Here is a 17,482-nt window from a genome sequence, read left to right as displayed (position 1 = left end):
GCATCCTCATGGAATCATGCCTAGCTGGACAGTAAATGCCTCTGCTGCCTGCGGTGGGGGACACCTAAATGTCCAGGCCGAGCTGGGTCCAAGGTTTGCTGACTAAGTAGCTTTCAAGTCTTGTGCTCATTCCTCTTCCTCCTCCCTTTCTTTCCCAGCATCCCCTGCGGCTCGCTTCTGCTTCTGTCCACTGGGGAAAGCATCTTCCAGGTGCTAATAAGAAAAATACTCTGGCCATAGTGCGAGGGGAAAAGGCAACTCAGCAGAATCACTGCTGAGAACCTAGGCAGGCTTAAGCAGTGTGATCTGAAGAGCTGAAGTGTGCAGCCCACAGAGAGAAAGAATTGGGCAGAATGCAAAATTGAAGAGGATGTGCATAAGACAAAAATCTTCCTGACAGAGATGAATTAGTTATGGGACTGACTCCCCAAGGTAAGGGATGTGGCTCCATTCCCTAACTCATGAGCAGAAGACATGCTAGAGAAGACCAGCAGGAGATGGGCGGGGGCGGGGGGGTACATCGATGACTGATAGGGGCTTTCCAGCTTTAAGTTTCATGAAGATGAATGAGCACGTTTGAACGGAGGAATAAAAACGATAGTAAAAATGAAGAGATGGAGCTGACTCCGGCACTGCAAACATAAAGAGGAATAGAGGCTTTTGGCCCTCATGCTGAGTGAGAAAACCCATTTCTTCCAACTGGGAGATAATAGAGTCAAGCAAGCAGTTTAGAGTTTTGAATTCGGAGTTCGGGTTCTGCCACTTGCCAGTTATATGAACCTGAGCAAATTACTTAGCCTTTCTAAGTTACAAAATAGGAATCATACCCCATTTTATTGGTTGTCTGTCACTATAAAATAGGGATAACATCATTGCAGAGGATTCTGATAAGACTGAATGAGATAACTCGTGTAAAAATCAGTGTCTAGCATGTAGTAAGCCCTCGTTGAATGACGGCAATTATTAATGAGTCATGGCTTTGTGCAGAGGGGGAATGTAGCCAGGTCACTGTTATCAAGGTCAGTGTATGGGAACAGTTCTCCTCTTTATTTTTTTTATTTATTTTTTAATTTGACTGACAGGGATCACAAGTAGGCTGAGAGGCAGGCGGAGAGAGAGAGGAGGAAGCAGGCTCCCAGCTAAGCAGAGAGCCCGATGCGGGGCTCGATGTGGGGCTCGATCTCAGGACCCTGGGATCATGACCTGAGCTGAAGGCAGAGGCTTTAACCCACGGTGCCACCCAGGCACCCCCAGTTCTCCCCTTTAAACTTAACAATGATGCCTCCTTGGTTTCATTATTTCCTGTGTCGATAGCCCACACTTTGTCTACTGACTTGGCTTTCAGCTCTCAGAGAAAATGAAGCTCAAATATGATAGATACCGCCCCTACTCGTAGGCAAGCTTGCCAAAGAACAGCTCAACATGTTGGTCCTCTGCATCATTCTGAACATAAAACCATCTCCTCCTTCTGTGTTGTGCACAGAAGATAATACTAACGACATTGTACATTTATTCAATCCTTTACAGTTTATAAAGCACTCTTGGGGAAGGTTACTATTTCTATTTTACTTTTCCACATTATTTATTTGAGAGAGAGGGTGGGATAGAGGGAGAGGAAGACAAGAGTCTTAGGCAGACTCTGTGCTGAGCAAGGAGCCTAACGTGGGCTCAGTCTCACTACCCTGAGATCATGACCCTGAGGTCACGACCTGAGCGGACACCAAGAGTGGGACGCTTAATCGACTTAGCCACCCAGGTGCCCTTACTATTTCTATTTTATAGATGAGGAGACAGAAACTTAGGTGAAGCAACTTGATTAAAGTGACATAGATAATTGGTGGGTGGAGCAGGGATCCACACCCAGCTCCTCCAGACTTCTAGTCTGGAGCTCTTTTATACCCCAAGATGCCGTAGGGGATGGGAGCAGGTAGCAGATTTGAAAGCTAGTTGCTTCCAATCATAAAACATTAAATTTTAGAACAGAAAGTAACTTTCAGATTGTATAATATCATAGCTTTAAGACTGTATCCAAGGAATACTGTAGGAGGTGGGGAAAACCAAGCAGGAGGTAGATTGTATGCATCTCAGATTTTATCAATTAATTTTGTTAACATTACAATGCACTTTTAATAACTGTCTAAATCATTAAGAATTTCTTTTAAAAAGAATGAAGTTTGAAAACTCCTGATCTGCTTCCTTTCTCCAGGAACTATAATGAGGCCCAGCCTGTTTAAGTGACTTGTCCATATCTCATGACTAGTTAGAAGCAGAGTAAGGAATAGCACTGAATCCTCATTACATGCATATTTGATAAACATCCCGTAAATGTCCTCATTCTCCAAATATTTTTCTCTGATTAACTGAAGCAAGTCATTTAAATCATCAAGAAGAAATAAGCCCTAGGGCACGTGGGTGGCTCAGTGGGTTAAGCCTCTGCCTTCAGCTTGGGTCATGATCTCAGGGTCCTGGGATCGAGCCCCACGTTGGGATCTCTACTCAGCGGGGGGCCTGCTTCCCCGTCACCCTTTGCCTGCCTCTCTGCCTATTGTGATCTCTCTCTCTCTGTCAAATAAATAAATAAAATCTTAAAAAAAAATTAACAAGAAAAAAAAGAAGAAGAAAAAATAAGCCCTGAGGTTAGTCTCTCCTAATGACTCACTCTGGGACCTAGATCAGTCCACTGATCTCTGAACCCATGGTTTTTCCATAAGTAGTATGGGATGATCATTCCTTTCTAGGCAGCTCTCAGTGCGGGTGTTGTGATGAATGTAAAAAAAGAACATGTGGATGTTCACAGAGCTTTTCCAGGGAAGGAGACTTAGCCAGTTCAATATCTTACTTACAAATGCCCACCAAGGATGTCATTGCTTCTAAGGTGATCTCTACAATTTATCATCCCTATGTATCTGTTGTCCTTCATTTGAGAAGGCAATGTAGTTCATCTAAGTAACCATGTCAAGGTTTGTGAAATAGCCTCAAAAACTTCTTAGCACTTTGGCTTTCTGAGAGGGCTGTGATTCTTACTACTTGCAGGTGCTAAGTAAATCTTTTAAGGTTAAACTCGTTTCATTCTAGACATGTTATAAAGGAAGCTATCACTACTGAGTTCTAGCAAACATAGGGGACCTAGAGCTAGATGAGATCAAAGGACTTGTGTGCAGGTTACAGAGTCTAGAACCTTCCCACCTAACTGGCAGATTTCCCTTCTTCAACAAGGAATACTAAGAAGATACTATCCCTGACCTTCAGGCTGAACTTGAAAGCAGTCTAAGGTACTTGTGATCTTGGCTAAGTTCTTTATTTCTTTGAGCTTGTTTTCTCACTTGTAAAAGGCAGATATGGCCTTCCCTTTCCACCTTATAGGACCATCAGGGATCAATAGAGAGAACAGAGGGTGGTGTGTTTTTCAACTGTGAAGTGTATGCTAACTAAAAGAATTGTCATTTTTAAGAATGTGTAAAATATGACAATTATCTGTAATGTGAATTTCAGCTATATCCTCTCAGTTTGTTAGAAATACCTACTTTGGAATGATCAACTACTCATGAGGAAGAAGGATGTTCCAAATTATGCTCATCTCTATACAGAATGTAAAGTAGCCATACCGAGCAAGGGAAAGTTCGAGCTAAGAATTACCTCCTTAACTGGCATGATCACAAAACCAGAAATATTTTTCTACTTTCAATTAAGAATATTTTAAATTAAAAAAAATAAGAAATTAAACAGATCTTTACCAAAATTCTACTCTGGATGCCTCAAATTTCTAACTATATCTCTTAGAGAACAGTATTTCTATGATTATTCATGTTGATACTTTAAAAAATCTGGACCTAGTTTCCATTATGCAGACAAGCCACAGAAGCCAACCAATATTTTAAGACTGCAATGTTTACTAATGGATGTCTGGCTAGAAACAGTGTTGGCAGAATTCTGGCGGAGGCATTTACTCTCACTAATGATGTGGAACAGGGCTGTGTAATCATGTCCACTTGGATTAAGTCTAGCCAAGGCTGTCATATTTTGAAATGGAACCAGAAACAAGCACCCCCCAAAGTCCTAGGATTTTCCTGGAAGAAGCATTACATCAGAACTGGTTTAGACCTTCCCAAAGTCATTGCTCCAGCCATTCATTTCATTTGGGATCTCCTTTACAAAAATGACTTCACAGAGTATAATGGATATCAGACTCTTTTGCAGAATATTTAGAGACATAAAGACAATATATACCATACATGGGCCATCCCAGACCAGGAATAATCTTTCAAGCATTTCTTTAGAAAACATGTCAACTGTGTTTCTTGTGGATATCCTAACAGATCCTTAAGGTAAAAGGACACTTGATCCACACCCCCACCCTTCAACTCCATGACCCAGGAAAGAAAGCTTTCCCAGTTATGCATTATCAATTTCTTCCTAGCTATACCTGGGACTAGAAGCATCAGTAGTTAGTTATTCAACAATAAGGAAGAAGGACAATGACATTCATTTTGACTGTCTGGACATTGTTACTGTATCACACTTCTGGGGGAAAGTAATTTCTGTCTATTAAAAGAGACAGATTCCAAACTAAGATATGTGGGAAATCATTTGGTATTTAATAGAATTCATCTCATGCACACAGTGCTAAAAAATTATAATTAAAAGGGAACTAGGCAAGGAAAATTAATAACAGCAAGCCTTTAAAATGGAAATCCTTAGAATAAAGGAGTAGCTGTTGTTATCATATTAGTATTATTCTGTATTAAAGATGTCAAGATACTGTCATTGGATTTCTTTTCCTTCTTCTAGTTTCTAGACCTCCAAGGAATCTTCATTCTATTTTCTGAAACTAGATGCTGCTTTAAAGATTTTAGAAATAAACCATGAAATGAGTACACTAAAGAAGCATTAATTTTTACAGATTATTAAATAACATTTTTATCCCACATTAATAATTTAATCACAACATTTGTTAAATATCCTAAAGATAGTGTTATCTGAAACCAAATCTGGTTGTTTCAAATGGATAGGAACTTGGCTGTGGGGTAGGGAAGAGATTCTCTATTCCTTCCTTCCTTCCTTCTTTCCTTCCTTCCTTCCATTCTTCTTTTTCCACTCATATGGCCTTATGATACTCCATTTCAGTGGAAGGGATACCTCGGGAAACAATGTGCCAAATGCCTGTGTGGTAGCATTCAGACAAGAAGGCGTATTTGCAACATGTGATTCTGTAGTCACTGCGGCTCCCATATGTCCTCTCTCAAGATGTTTCTGCCTCCGTGGCTGATGTAGCTGTCATCAAAGACTATCCCTTTAATTTTTAACATTGTCAGAGTTAATATATGCCCTTTTCTTTTCAACATCGTCAATGTTACAGCAAACCTTTCAATTTTTAACATTTTAAAGTTAATATAAACTCCATTAAATAGTTCTCAGCTGATCAAACACAGGAATGATCACTATGAATGAGTCATATTAGTTTTTCCTGTAGGGAACCAGTAAATTTTTCTGGCGATGATCTTGTCAACAGTCATAATGATATCTACCCTTATTTATAATATTATTTTGTATGCAAAGTACTATCATCCTCAACACCTCATTGGAGACCCTGCTCACAGCTCACCGCTCACGGATTCTTCCCTAACTGTGCCATCTCTTCACCTTCCCTCCATCTTGTCACCTCCCCTCCACCTCCTCACCTGGCCCTCACCCCTGGAGCTTTATTCTCTGCATGTGCATCAGCTCTTGTCTTCATTCTTGCAAGCATTGTTAACGCAAGATAGTATGTGTAGTAGACTCAACTAAGCATGTTGGTTTCCTAGGATTGCCATGGCAAGGACCACATATTGAGTGGCTTAAACAGCATAAGTTTATTGTCTCAAAGTTCTGAAAGTAGAAATCTGAAATCAAGGTGTTGGGAGGGTTGTTCCTTCTGAGAGCTGCGAGGAAAGCATGACTTGTAGATGACTTGTAGATGACTCTCCTTGACTTGTAGATGACTGTGTTCTTCTGTATCTCTTAACACTGTCTTCCATTTATGCATGTCTCTGTGTCCAAACTGCCTCCTTCGTGTTGGATTGTTAGGCCCAGCCTAACAATCTCATTTTAACTGGATAATCTTTATAATGATCCTATCTCCAAATAAGGTGACATTCTGAAGTACCAGATGTTAGTACTCCAAAACATCTGTTTCAGGACACAACTCAACCCATAATACCAAGGCTTAAAGATAGCAAACAGGAAATATAACACAGAGGAAAAAAATAAAAAAAAACTTAAGCTAAATCTCAAGTGTCATTGTCAGGGAATCTGTTGGCAATGCCTGGTACAGGGTTTGATTCTCTCTATCCTTCTGTCTAAACTGCTACCCTATTTCTAGGACGGCTGACCATCCAGAGTGGAAATCTGATTGTGTACATGCCTCTGTACCTGTGGTGGTTAATTTTTTGTGTCAGGTTGACTGGGCCACAGGGTACTCAGATATTTGGTTAAACATTATTCTGAGTATTTCTGTGAGAGTGTTTTTGGATGAGATGTACATTTAAATCAGTAGACTAAGTAAAGCATATTGCTCTCCATAATGTGAGTGGGCCTTGCCCAATTAGTTGAAGGCCTGACTAGAATGCAAGGCTTCCCTGAATAAGAAAGAATTCTCCTACCTGACGACCTGCAAACTGGGACATCAGCTCTTCCTAGTTCTAGAGCAGCTTCCAGCATAAGACTCAAACTGGGACACTGGCTCTATAGAATGTGCATCTCCCTACCCCTCACTCCCGACACACTGGTACACTGTTGGTTCTGTTTCTCTGGAGAACCCTGACTAATATGCTCCCTGAGACCATATCCTACCTAATAAAGAACAACCAGAAATAACATAAGGGCCAGCTGCTACCCCGCCAGCCCTTTATCTTGCTAAATACTGTACGCAAATCCTCCAATCCTTTATATCTGGATTATTCCCTTGGGTTTCACTCATCTTTATGACTAAAAATCTCTCCCATTGGTCTCTCCAAGAGCCTTCCCCAAAGACAAAATCCAGCTCTCAACCTTAGTGTAATCATGGATTAAGAAATACTGAGATCCAAACTCAGAGCACTCTGCTATAGGCACAGAACTTCTCACTTACTCTTTTTTTTTAAGGTTTTATTTATTTATTTGTCAGAGAAAGAGAGATTGAGAGAGAGAGAGAGAGCACAAGCAGGTGGAGCCTCAGGCAGAGGGAGAAGCAGGCTCCCCGCTGAGCAAAGAGCCAGATATAGACCCGATCCCAGGACCCTGGCATCATGGCCCAAGGCAGATGCTCAACCGACTGAGCCACCCAGGCATCCCTTACATACTCTTTGCATGTCACAGAAAACTTCCTCTCAAGTCACAGAGGACTTCTTAAGTTCTCCTGGTTAATTCTGTCTAAGGCTTTTTTTTTTTTTTTAGATTATTTATTTGACAGACAGAAATCAGAAGTAGGCAGAGAGAGAGGAGGAAGCAGTCTCCCTGCTGAGCAGGGAGTCTGATGCGGGGCTCGATCCCAGGACCCTGGGATCATGACCTGAGCCGAAGGCAGAGAGGCTTTAACCCACTGAGCCACCCAGGTGCCCCTGTCTAAGGTTTTTTATACAACTAGATAATTCCTTCTATAGTTTAATATTTCATGTGCGTGACTTTGTAAAGAATTAGCTTTGTCTAATTAGAGCTCAACACAAAACCCTCCAAAGTTTAAACAGATCAGAGCTGAACCAAATCAGACTTTTGAAAGAGTGTTTCTAGGTTGTGGAAGGGAGGGACAACTTCTCCTAACTCCATGCTTGACTTTCATCTTCACTTTGGGTTTCTGTTTTCCAGATTCTCTATGTCACTACATTACCTGGTCATGTCTCATCTAAAACTGGGTGGTTCCCCTTTAAATTTTTCAGTGTGGACAAAAATGTTTTCTCTTGGCATAGCTAAGACAGGCTGGTATTTTCAAGAACAGCTTTACTAAACATGAGGGAAAACAGAAAACAAATAATTACAGAAAACATACATCGTATAAAAATAGCCAAGTTTCCAACTCAGGTTTCTGTTTCTAAAAATTCCATTACAAGTAGGAAAGCTTTACTGGGCCTCAATCTCATTTACCCTTAGTCAACCACATCCCTTAATTTTGCTATATCCTGTCTGGAGTCCCTCTCTCCCACCTCCAACAGCTCATCTGTCCCTGAGCCCTCTAATCTTGAGCTGCTAGCTTAGTTTTTTTGAATCCATATCCCAAGGAAAAAATACTCAACTTACTTTTAAAACTATCATTCTACTAAAAAAAATACCCTGGACTCCCAAAGACCTGCTAAAATGCCTGCTTACGAGAGGTTTTCAAGTTCTGATGGGTCTCCAACATTAACTCTTCTCAATACTGATATTAAATCAGCAAAAAAACAAGTGCATTCTAGGAAAGGATCCCAGGAGAGTGAATATTCTTTACAATGGTAGGTAGGGTTCTGAGCTCAAATAAACTTGAAAACTGTAGGGTTAAACTAAGTTTCACAGTTTTCTCCAATACATAATTTTTCAAATCATTTCATACAGTCAGCAAATATTTATTCAGTACCTGTTATGTGCCAGGCACTGAGCAAATCCTGATGAAGAATGAGCAGGACAAATAAGACCCCTGCCCTGCTTTCATAGAATTCACTTTCTAGTGGTTCCCCAAAAAAGGTGAATGAACACAAGCAAACAAGTAAGACCTCAAATAATGGTAAGGACTGTGAAGAATTAAAGGGTGATGTTATAGGGAAGAACTGGAATTGGGGAAACGCAGGCAGCAGAGTAAACAATGAGCCCACAGACCTGACAGGACAAAGCTTGACATGTTGGAAGAAGAAAGAGAGCCTCTGTGGCTGGAGCCGAGAAACTGACCAAACAGGAAAGTGTGTGTGAAGAGATGATCTTAGAGGCCGTGGTAAGAAGGAAGATTTAATTGTTGATGCAGTAGAAAGCAATATGAAGGGCTTTAAGCCTTAGCATGATCTGAAAGTACAATTTGCAAAAGAGAAATCTCCTTGGCTGTTGTGTAGAAAATGGAATTTAAAGGCCACAATGACAAGTGGAGACCAGTTAGGAGGCTCTTACAGTAGCTCACCTGAGAGACGATGATGGGGTTGTCAGAACAGGTAGAGAGAAGTGGATGGCACCAGCATGTTTTTCAGGAGTGAAGACAACAGGGCTTCCTAATGGGTTAATGTGGGGATATAGGGACCAGAGAGAAGACAGTGACAACTTGTAGCTCTTGGGCTTGAGCTTGAGAGTTGATTACATAGTAGAATTATTGACTGAGCAAGGAAAGTCTAAGGAAGCAAAGACTTACAGGGTGAAGGAAATCAAGAGATTGTTTTATCCACATTCTGTTCAAGATACGTATTAACATGTAAGAGGTGCTATCACATAGACAGATCTTATATCCAAGAGTCTGGAGCTTAGGAGAAAAGTCTGTGATATAAATTGGGAAATCACTGGTATTGAATCTAAAGTCATGAATCTGGATCTAAAGTCATGGATCTGGACGACATCGTCTAGGGAGAATGTAGAGAGGAGTTAAGGCCCAAAGCCAAGCTCCAAAAGGCACTTTGAATTGAGAAATCTGGTCAGGAGGAGGAGCCAGCAGAGAAGACTTTTAAAATGTTCCTGTGCATTAATGACTCCTTAAGAGGCAGTAACGAAGGCAGCATTTCCCACTTATTTGACCTCAGAACCTTTTGTCACATAGCATCTCACGGGGATAGGGTCCCAACAAAAACATTTTAGGAAATACTTTTCATAACCTTCTAGCTGTACTCCACTGTAGCATAATATATTAACTTATAAGGTGACATAGGCAAGTCTTCTCCCTCTAAGCAGAGAGGTTATTTCAATGAAAGCCCATCAGTTGCTAAGCAAAACACTGCGCTGATGATCCCGGCCAAAAACTGTACCTGTGGGAAGCACATAGGAGCCAAATGCAGTCAGAAGGAAGGAAGGCTGTTCCACCATCGCTTCACTGAGCCAAAGCTCACATGCGGGCTCTTTTCGCCTTTTTACATTAATAATAGTTATTTTGGTGGAGGAATGAGATTGAAGATCTGAAGAGAGGTCCAGCAGGAAATGCTCTTTTTTGTGTGAATTACATAACTTTTTTCCAAAATGCTAGCATCTGGGTGTTTCTACCTATATACACTACACCAGAGTATCATTTGATGCTCTGGAAAAAGTTAATTAAGATAAAGACTTTTCTCTGTTTTCTAGTTAGTTTTTTGGGGGTTTGTTATAAAGAACAGAAACTTACTCAGGTGTATTATTGGGATCTGAGGCAGCCCTAAGGAAAAGTTCCTCTTCAGGACCCATTTTCCCTCCCCTTCTCTTTCTCTCTTTCTCTACCCACTACCCGCCCCCCCACACCCCACCAAATAGGCCAGAGGCTGTATGGTCTTTCTCTCATAGTATCTCTGAGACCTCTCACTTTATAGTTACACACTAAGAAATTGTAATAAAATCCTCTACGTTTGTATAGTACAGTCTAAGTGGACCACACATATTATGGACTAAATGTTTGTGTCCCTGTAAAATTCATATGTTGAAATCCTTAACCTTCAATGTGATGGTATTTGGAGGTGGGACAGTAATTGGGATGTAATTAAGTCTTGAGCATGGAGCCCTTATGAATGAGATGAGTACCCTTGTAAGAAGAAACACAAGAACAAACTGATGATTGCCAGAGGGGAGCAGGCTGGAGGGAATGAGCAAAATGGATAAAAAGTGGTGGTAGATACAGGCTTCCAGTTATGGAATGAACAAGTCATTAGCAATAAAAGATACAGCAGAGGGAATGTAGTCAATGGTGTTGTGTTGTACGGTGACAGATGGTACCTACATTTGCAATGAACATAGCATAATGTGTAAACTTGTTCAATCACTATGTTGTATACCTGAAGTTAATGTAACATTATGTGTCAACTATACTTAAAAAAAAATTTTAAACAAGGAAAAAAAAGCGAGAAAGATGCTATCTCTCTCTCTCTCTCTCTCTCTCTCAGCTATGTGAAGGTACAAGAAGAAAACAGTCCTATGCAAACAAGGAGAGTTCCCTCACCAAACACCAAATCTCCTGGGGCCTTGATCTTGAACTTCTAGCCTCCAGGACTATGAGAAATAAATGTTTATTGTTGGAGCCACCCAGTCTATGGTATTCCTCTTTAACAGCCCAAACTAAGAGAACACAGTCTTGGAGGTTTGGTTTGTAAGACCTAGGGAGAAGAGACAATCCAGTGGAAGGAGCCCTAGATGGGTTTGATAAACCTGAATTGTGCTTTTGTGTGACTGTAGGCAAATGGCTTCATCTGGGCCTCAAATTCCTCTTCTGCAAAGGAAGAGGATTGAGAAGGGGTAAGTGATTTTCAATATGTATTTTTTCAGCTTTTGCAGTCTGATTTTATGATTCTGAGATGGAGTCTCTTGGCTGAGGTCATACGGTTAGGTGGCTGATGGCAGAGTGAGAGCTACTTGTTCTATATCACCTGGTCCAATGTTTTGCTTCATGACACCATACACCATAATGTATTTCCATTAAAAAAATTTTTTTATTTCAACCACTTTTACTCGCCTATTTGGATGCTATGAAAATATTGCATTAGGCAGCATTGTACAGTGCAAAAGCATGAACTTTGAAAGAAATGGCACAGGGGTTTGGATGTAGGTCTACTTTTTGGTCTGTGACCTTGGAGAAACTACTTAACCCCTTTTTAGTCTTGTTTCGTCATCTGTAAGTCAAGTGTATATAATACTTGCCTTATAGAATTGCTGATCGGATTGAGATTGTGTCTCTAAAGGGTCAGGGTCATAGCAGGGACAGACATTCTTTTTTTTTTTAAAGATTTTATTTATTTACTTGACAGAGATCACAAGTAGGCAGAGAGGCAGACAGAGAGAGAGGCGGAAGCAGGCTCCCTGCTGAGCAGAGAGCCCAATGTGGGGCTCGATCCCAGGACCCTGAGATCATGACCTGATCTGAAGGCAGTGGCTTAACCCACTGAGCCACCTGGGCACCCCAGGGACAGACATTCTTAGTCCCTTCAGGCTGCTAACAGAAATTTACTTCTCACAGTTTTGGAGGCTGAGAATCCTAAAATCAAGGCTCTGGCAGATCTGGTGTCTGGTGAGAACCCACTTCCTGGTTTGCAGATGGCAGAAAAGAGGCTAGCTAGTTCTTGGCCTTTACTTATAAGGGCACTAATCCCATTCATAAGGGCTGTGCCCTCATTACCTAATCATTCCCCAGATCTTGCCCTACTTCCTAATACCTTCACACTGGGGATTAAGATTTCAACACATGAATTTGAGGAAGATACATTCAGTCCCTAGTACAGTCCATCTCACATTTCGCCTCTCCCTCCTTCTTAATGATTTGGGGAGATAAGGAATTACAGCAAAGAGTTCATGAACCAGGATGGGGATGGGGCATGCATGTTCCGAATAAGTAATATTTATTCAGGAAAACGTTTTAGTTCAATCAGTCTTGTTGAAAGCCTTTTCAAAATATTGGTCCATGCTCCTCCTTTGGAAACCACACACTCTGAATATAATTGAATCTTTCTTGATGATTGAAGACCTTGCCATGCCTCAAGCTTATTATTCAGAACTTATTCAGCTGCTTGGATAAATACGCAGAAGGTGCAAAACTTAGTTGGAATGTGTTGAACTCAGGAAATCTAGAAGTTTGTTAGTTTGAATTGGAATCTTTGTTAACAGCTTTTTTGTGGTTCAGACTTCTAAATAGTGCAAACATTCCATTTATAGATGAGGTTACTCGATATTGTGTTCTGGTTAAACAAATGATCAACAGATTCTTTCCTTTGGGGGACTACTTTGTTGAAGGACCTGAAGCAGGTATCATTTTGAACATGAGGGAATATGAAGATTAGTTTGAGGCCTTAAGGAATGGATAGCCTCATGGGATGAGGGGCAAAACATAAACTCATAAAAAAGTAACTATAACAAGAGCCAAATGAAAAAGAGAAGTCTTCAAAAAGAAGTCAGTACTTGAAATGGGACTTTGGACCAAGTTGTGTTTGGTGGTAAGAAGAATGTTTGATAGTGCAGGGTCTTTAAAGTGGAGAGAGGGAATAGTTTGAATAAATGCATGAGAATGAAGAAGCTTGGGCTATATTCAGAGGAGCAAAAGTTGTTCATTTCAGAGATAATTAAGTTTAACAAAAGATATTTAGCTGGGATATTCCTGGTTTTTCATAATATGTGAATAGCCAGATGTCTTGAAAATTGTTTCTCAGGCTCCTGTAGTTGTGGAAAACTATCATCTACCATACATGCTTTTATAAATTATTTTATCTCTGTGGGCCTATAATATATATGTCACAAGAGAATTCATAGGGCTTCCAATTTTCCTTTTATTAGAGGCCTAGAATCATTTCTTGGACACCAAAGATGTCTAGTATACCAGAAGGCCCTACCAAGGTCCATTCTCCTTTGTAGAAAACAACCTTGAGAGCCACAGGCTGGGTCCCAGTTTCGATCCTCATTGCCCTTCCTTAAACTCCTCAAGCCAGGAAGGAGAGAAACTGGTTTCTCTAATCTCCCAACTTGCCTCACATGTCCCTCATTTGCCAGCCCATCCCTATGCCCACTCTCATCCCACACTGGCTCCTTAAAAACAAGGTCACTTTCCTCAGAGGGAAAGATGACAGCCTTTCATCTACTAGTCAATGGACTTACATACTCCTTCTTCATGAAAGTGGAAAATGAGAGGAAGAAGGGAAAAATCTGTGCAGGACCCTGGTGTTATGGGTCATAATCTTTGTGGAAGCCATCACTCCCAGCAGAGGTAAAAAATCATGACATAGCAATGTGTGTATTCCACATTAAATTATCTGGGCAGTGAACCCCTTGTTAGAAATTGCTGAACAGACCATCTAGTTAACATCTCCAAGTATTGACTCTGATAAGGAGCGAAAGGAAAGACTGATGGGATTCTCAAACTCAGCATTCCACATGTAAAGCAAATCTAGACCATGCCAAAGAACATGACATTTTCGCTTTTTAAGGAAGCAGACATTTTATACTGGACACTGAACAAGGAGGACCGTTTGTGTTACTCCTTCTATAGGGCCAAGGTTCCCTTCTAGTCTTCTCTTTTTTTGTTGGTGTTTTTCCATATTTGACTTCTTTGTTCCTGCCCTTCACCTTCAATCATAAATGTAAAACTGCTCACAGTTTTACAATGAAAACCTCCTTTCCTAACAAGGCACAGGGCCAGGGTGGTAGAATTGGATGGAAACTCAGAAGCATTGAATTCACCCTTCTGGCTTTTGAGATAAAGAGAATGAGGCCCAGAAAGATAAAATGGCTTTATTGAATATGGAGATGGTGTGGATGGAAGCAAGTGGTGGTTCATGTAGTGTTAGTCAGTGTACAGAGTGTTACCACACATGTGATTGCATAAAAACCTGTGATGTAGGTGAGATTATAATGACTTTTTTTATGAGGGAGGAAACTGAGACCCAGAGAATTCTCCTCTACCTTTTCATCAGGGAAACTGCCCATGACAAAGCCTAGTGGTTCTGAAAGGCCAAACTCTGCTCTGAAGGGCTAGACATTCAAAGATTGGGAAGATGCTGCCCGTGTGCTCATGTCTCTGAGGAGCAGGTTGTCAGTCTTCCCCCAAGGCCACACGCAGGGCACCCCTAATGTTATGAAACATTACTTGACTCTTGGAAGGACGGAGTTCCATGTAGCCATTTGATGCCCTCTAAACTTGGTTTTGGGGAAAACTTAGAAAGGGCCAGCTCTTCTCCAGAGGAATCCACATTTTAAACTACATGAAATTAAGAGTCTCCATAATGTGAAAAGTAAGTAAAGTTGGCCCAGGATTATGGAGGCATTCAGAGTTTAACTGGAAGTAGAGGTGGGATGGAGATGAATTAGGGGCTTTTGGGACTCTTCTCCTCCTGTCTTCTAGTGTTCTCTGTGAGGAATACCCACCTCAATGACTGTGCCTCTTCAGAGTGATGCTGACAAGCATACACTCTCCCCCCTGCCCCCAGCCTTTTATTCTTGGGGAATGAATCTGACCACCAGCTAGACCATACGTTCATGGATGGTAAAAAATCATTTGGAACTTTGGTTCAGCCAAGACAAGGGTCAGCAAACCACTGCCTTTAGGCTAATTCCAGCCTGCAGCATATTTTTGTAGGCTCATGAGTTAGGGACAGTTTTTATGTTTAAGTGGTTGGAAAAAAACAAAAGAAGAATAATATTTCATGCCACATGTCTCCTATATTAAATTTAAATTTTCAGTGGCAGTAAGTAAAATTTTACTGGAATGCAGACCATTTATCATTTACGTCTTGTTTATGGATGTTTTTGTGCTACAGCAGTGGGGCCTAGTAGTTGCACCAGACATTATATGGCCTGCGGAGCTTAAAATACTTAGTATCCTGCCCTTAACAGAAAATCTTTGCCAACCCCTGTCTTAGTGCACTAATCATACTGTATGAGAACTGGCTCTATTTATATCCATCTCCTAAACTAGACTTTTGAGCTTGTGAAAGGCTCCACTTTGCTTAGAATGAACCTTTGCTCTTGGTTGGCACTCCGTCCATGTCTGTAGGATAAAAAGAAAAATAAATAAATGATGTGGGTTTGGGCAAGTTACTTTTCATTTCTGGGCCTTAGTTTCCCCTTTTGTTACATGAAATAGTTGGCTTAGGTGACCTTCGTGCCTTCTAGCTCCAACATTCTATGTTTTAAGGTTACTGTGGCCAAAAATAAATACCATTTTTAGTTCACTGAGTCTTGTTTTTTATAACTTTGTGTTCTCCCTTAGTGACTTTCAGAATATTGGCTGGTTTCTCAGGTCTGCCAATACCACGAATGTACTGGATCATAAGATGTTAGTGTTGTGTGCATTGCCTACTGTGTGGAAGTTCATTATCAATCAGCAACTTCCTTTTCTTCATGGCTGCCTGTCTTATGTGAGTCTAGTCACATGAATGATTTTCTCAGGACCTGGTCACTATTAAGAATCGGAACATATGGAGTCCAGAGACCACACACTGAATTTATGACTGCCCCCCATCTCCATCAAGATGCATCCACACAGCCTGGAAAACAGCCATCTGCCATTACTTAGGAAAAAAACCTCACTACTTAGAAAAATTCAGTACTTGGAAAATAGTGGCATTTTCAAACCAAATGGATATAAAAGTTCTCCTCCAAACTTCACAAGTGTACAGGGCCATGCCCTCAGGTGGTGGCTGGTGGACACCGTCATGGCACAAAGGTTGTATGGCCTGATGGGTTGTCAGTGGGATTTGATTTGAATAACTATCCTGCACTGTTTCATCCCAGAAGAGTCGTTGCCTCTCCCCAACCCCACCACTCTTCAGGAGACAGAAAAATCTTAGAATTGAGGCACATAGGCCATGAGGATGCATACTTGCCGTGAATATGGCCCAATGCAGGCTTCCTGTGCAGCAGCAGCCAAGACCAGACCTCATGCAACAGGTGAAATCTGTTTTCTGGACTCTTCTGTTCCCTTTTCTACTTCTTTCCCCAGGTTTCTAACACTGTCCAATCATCTTGGGCCTCTGCTATTATGCCCCAGGCATGGAAAACACCCAAGCTTTTCATTCAGTATCTCCTTTTCCTTTCTTTTGAAAATGAAGGGTAGTGAGGTATAGTGGAAAAGTGGAAAAGCACTGAAAGTCCTGTTAGTCTGAGATCCAGTTCCTCCACTCATTGGTGGAGTCTCAGTTCCCATTATCTACTTAATGAAGGTGGTACTTACTGTCTACCTCTTCTTATCACCCAGCGTCCCTTACAGGCATGCCTTATTTATTCTTCTTTTAATCTTGCCCTGTTTAGTACACAGTATGCAGTAAACACTTAACAAGTGTCTGAACAAAATTGAACTGACTTCACACATAATCTCACATGAATCATGACAGGTGGAGTGTTTGAACTAAGAGGAACTCAAAGACCCACTCAGTTCCTGTCAGCAAATAATAGGCAGGCATGTCCCACTTCTCACTTCTGTGCAGAATGGTCCAAAACAGTCACTATATTTTTTCCAGCTGAGTGTCTTTTTTTTTTTTTTTAAGATTTCATTTATTTATTTATTTGTCAGAGAGAGAGAGAGAGAGCACAGGCAGGCAGAGTGGCAGCAGAGGCAGAAGGAGAAGCAGGTTCCCTGCTGAGCAAGGAGCCCGATGCGGGACTCGATCCCAAGACGCTGGGATCATGACCTGAGCCGAAGGCAGCCGTTTAACCAACTGAGCCACCCAGGCGTCCCAAGTGTCTTTTTTAATCCAAGCTTCACAACCTTCAACAAAGTTCTCTGACAGGCCGCTATCATTTGACTGAAATTATCAGAGGAAAAAAAATAGATATAATTCTGGATTGAGTTCCACTTCTACCTTATAAATGAAGAAACATAGACTTAGGAAGATGATGTGATTTGGCAGAGGTCACAGAACTAACTACGGAG

At 41.1% G+C, this 17,482-nt stretch overlaps 1 long non-coding RNA gene across 7 annotated transcripts in view; it reads left to right on the top strand.

The window, feature by feature from the left end:
- LOC116864987 overlaps nt 1-17,482 on the top strand; it is a 60,458-nt gene that overhangs the window by 31,986 nt on the left and 10,990 nt on the right. For all 7 annotated transcript variants that reach the window (XR_004382113.1, XR_004382112.1, XR_004382114.1 and 4 more), the window contains one exon: nt 11,308-11,367. This is a non-coding gene — a long non-coding RNA (uncharacterized LOC116864987). The remainder of the gene's footprint in view (nt 1-11,307; nt 11,368-17,482) is intronic.

The sequence above is a fragment of the Lontra canadensis genome, unplaced genomic scaffold (genome assembly GCF_010015895.1).
Source record: "Lontra canadensis isolate GAN:19392208 unplaced genomic scaffold, GSC_riverotter_1.0 scaffold7, whole genome shotgun sequence".
NCBI lineage: Eukaryota > Metazoa > Chordata > Mammalia > Carnivora > Mustelidae > Lontra > Lontra canadensis.
Note: the sequence above shows the minus strand (reverse complement) of the source record. Positions and strands in the feature narration are given on the sequence as shown.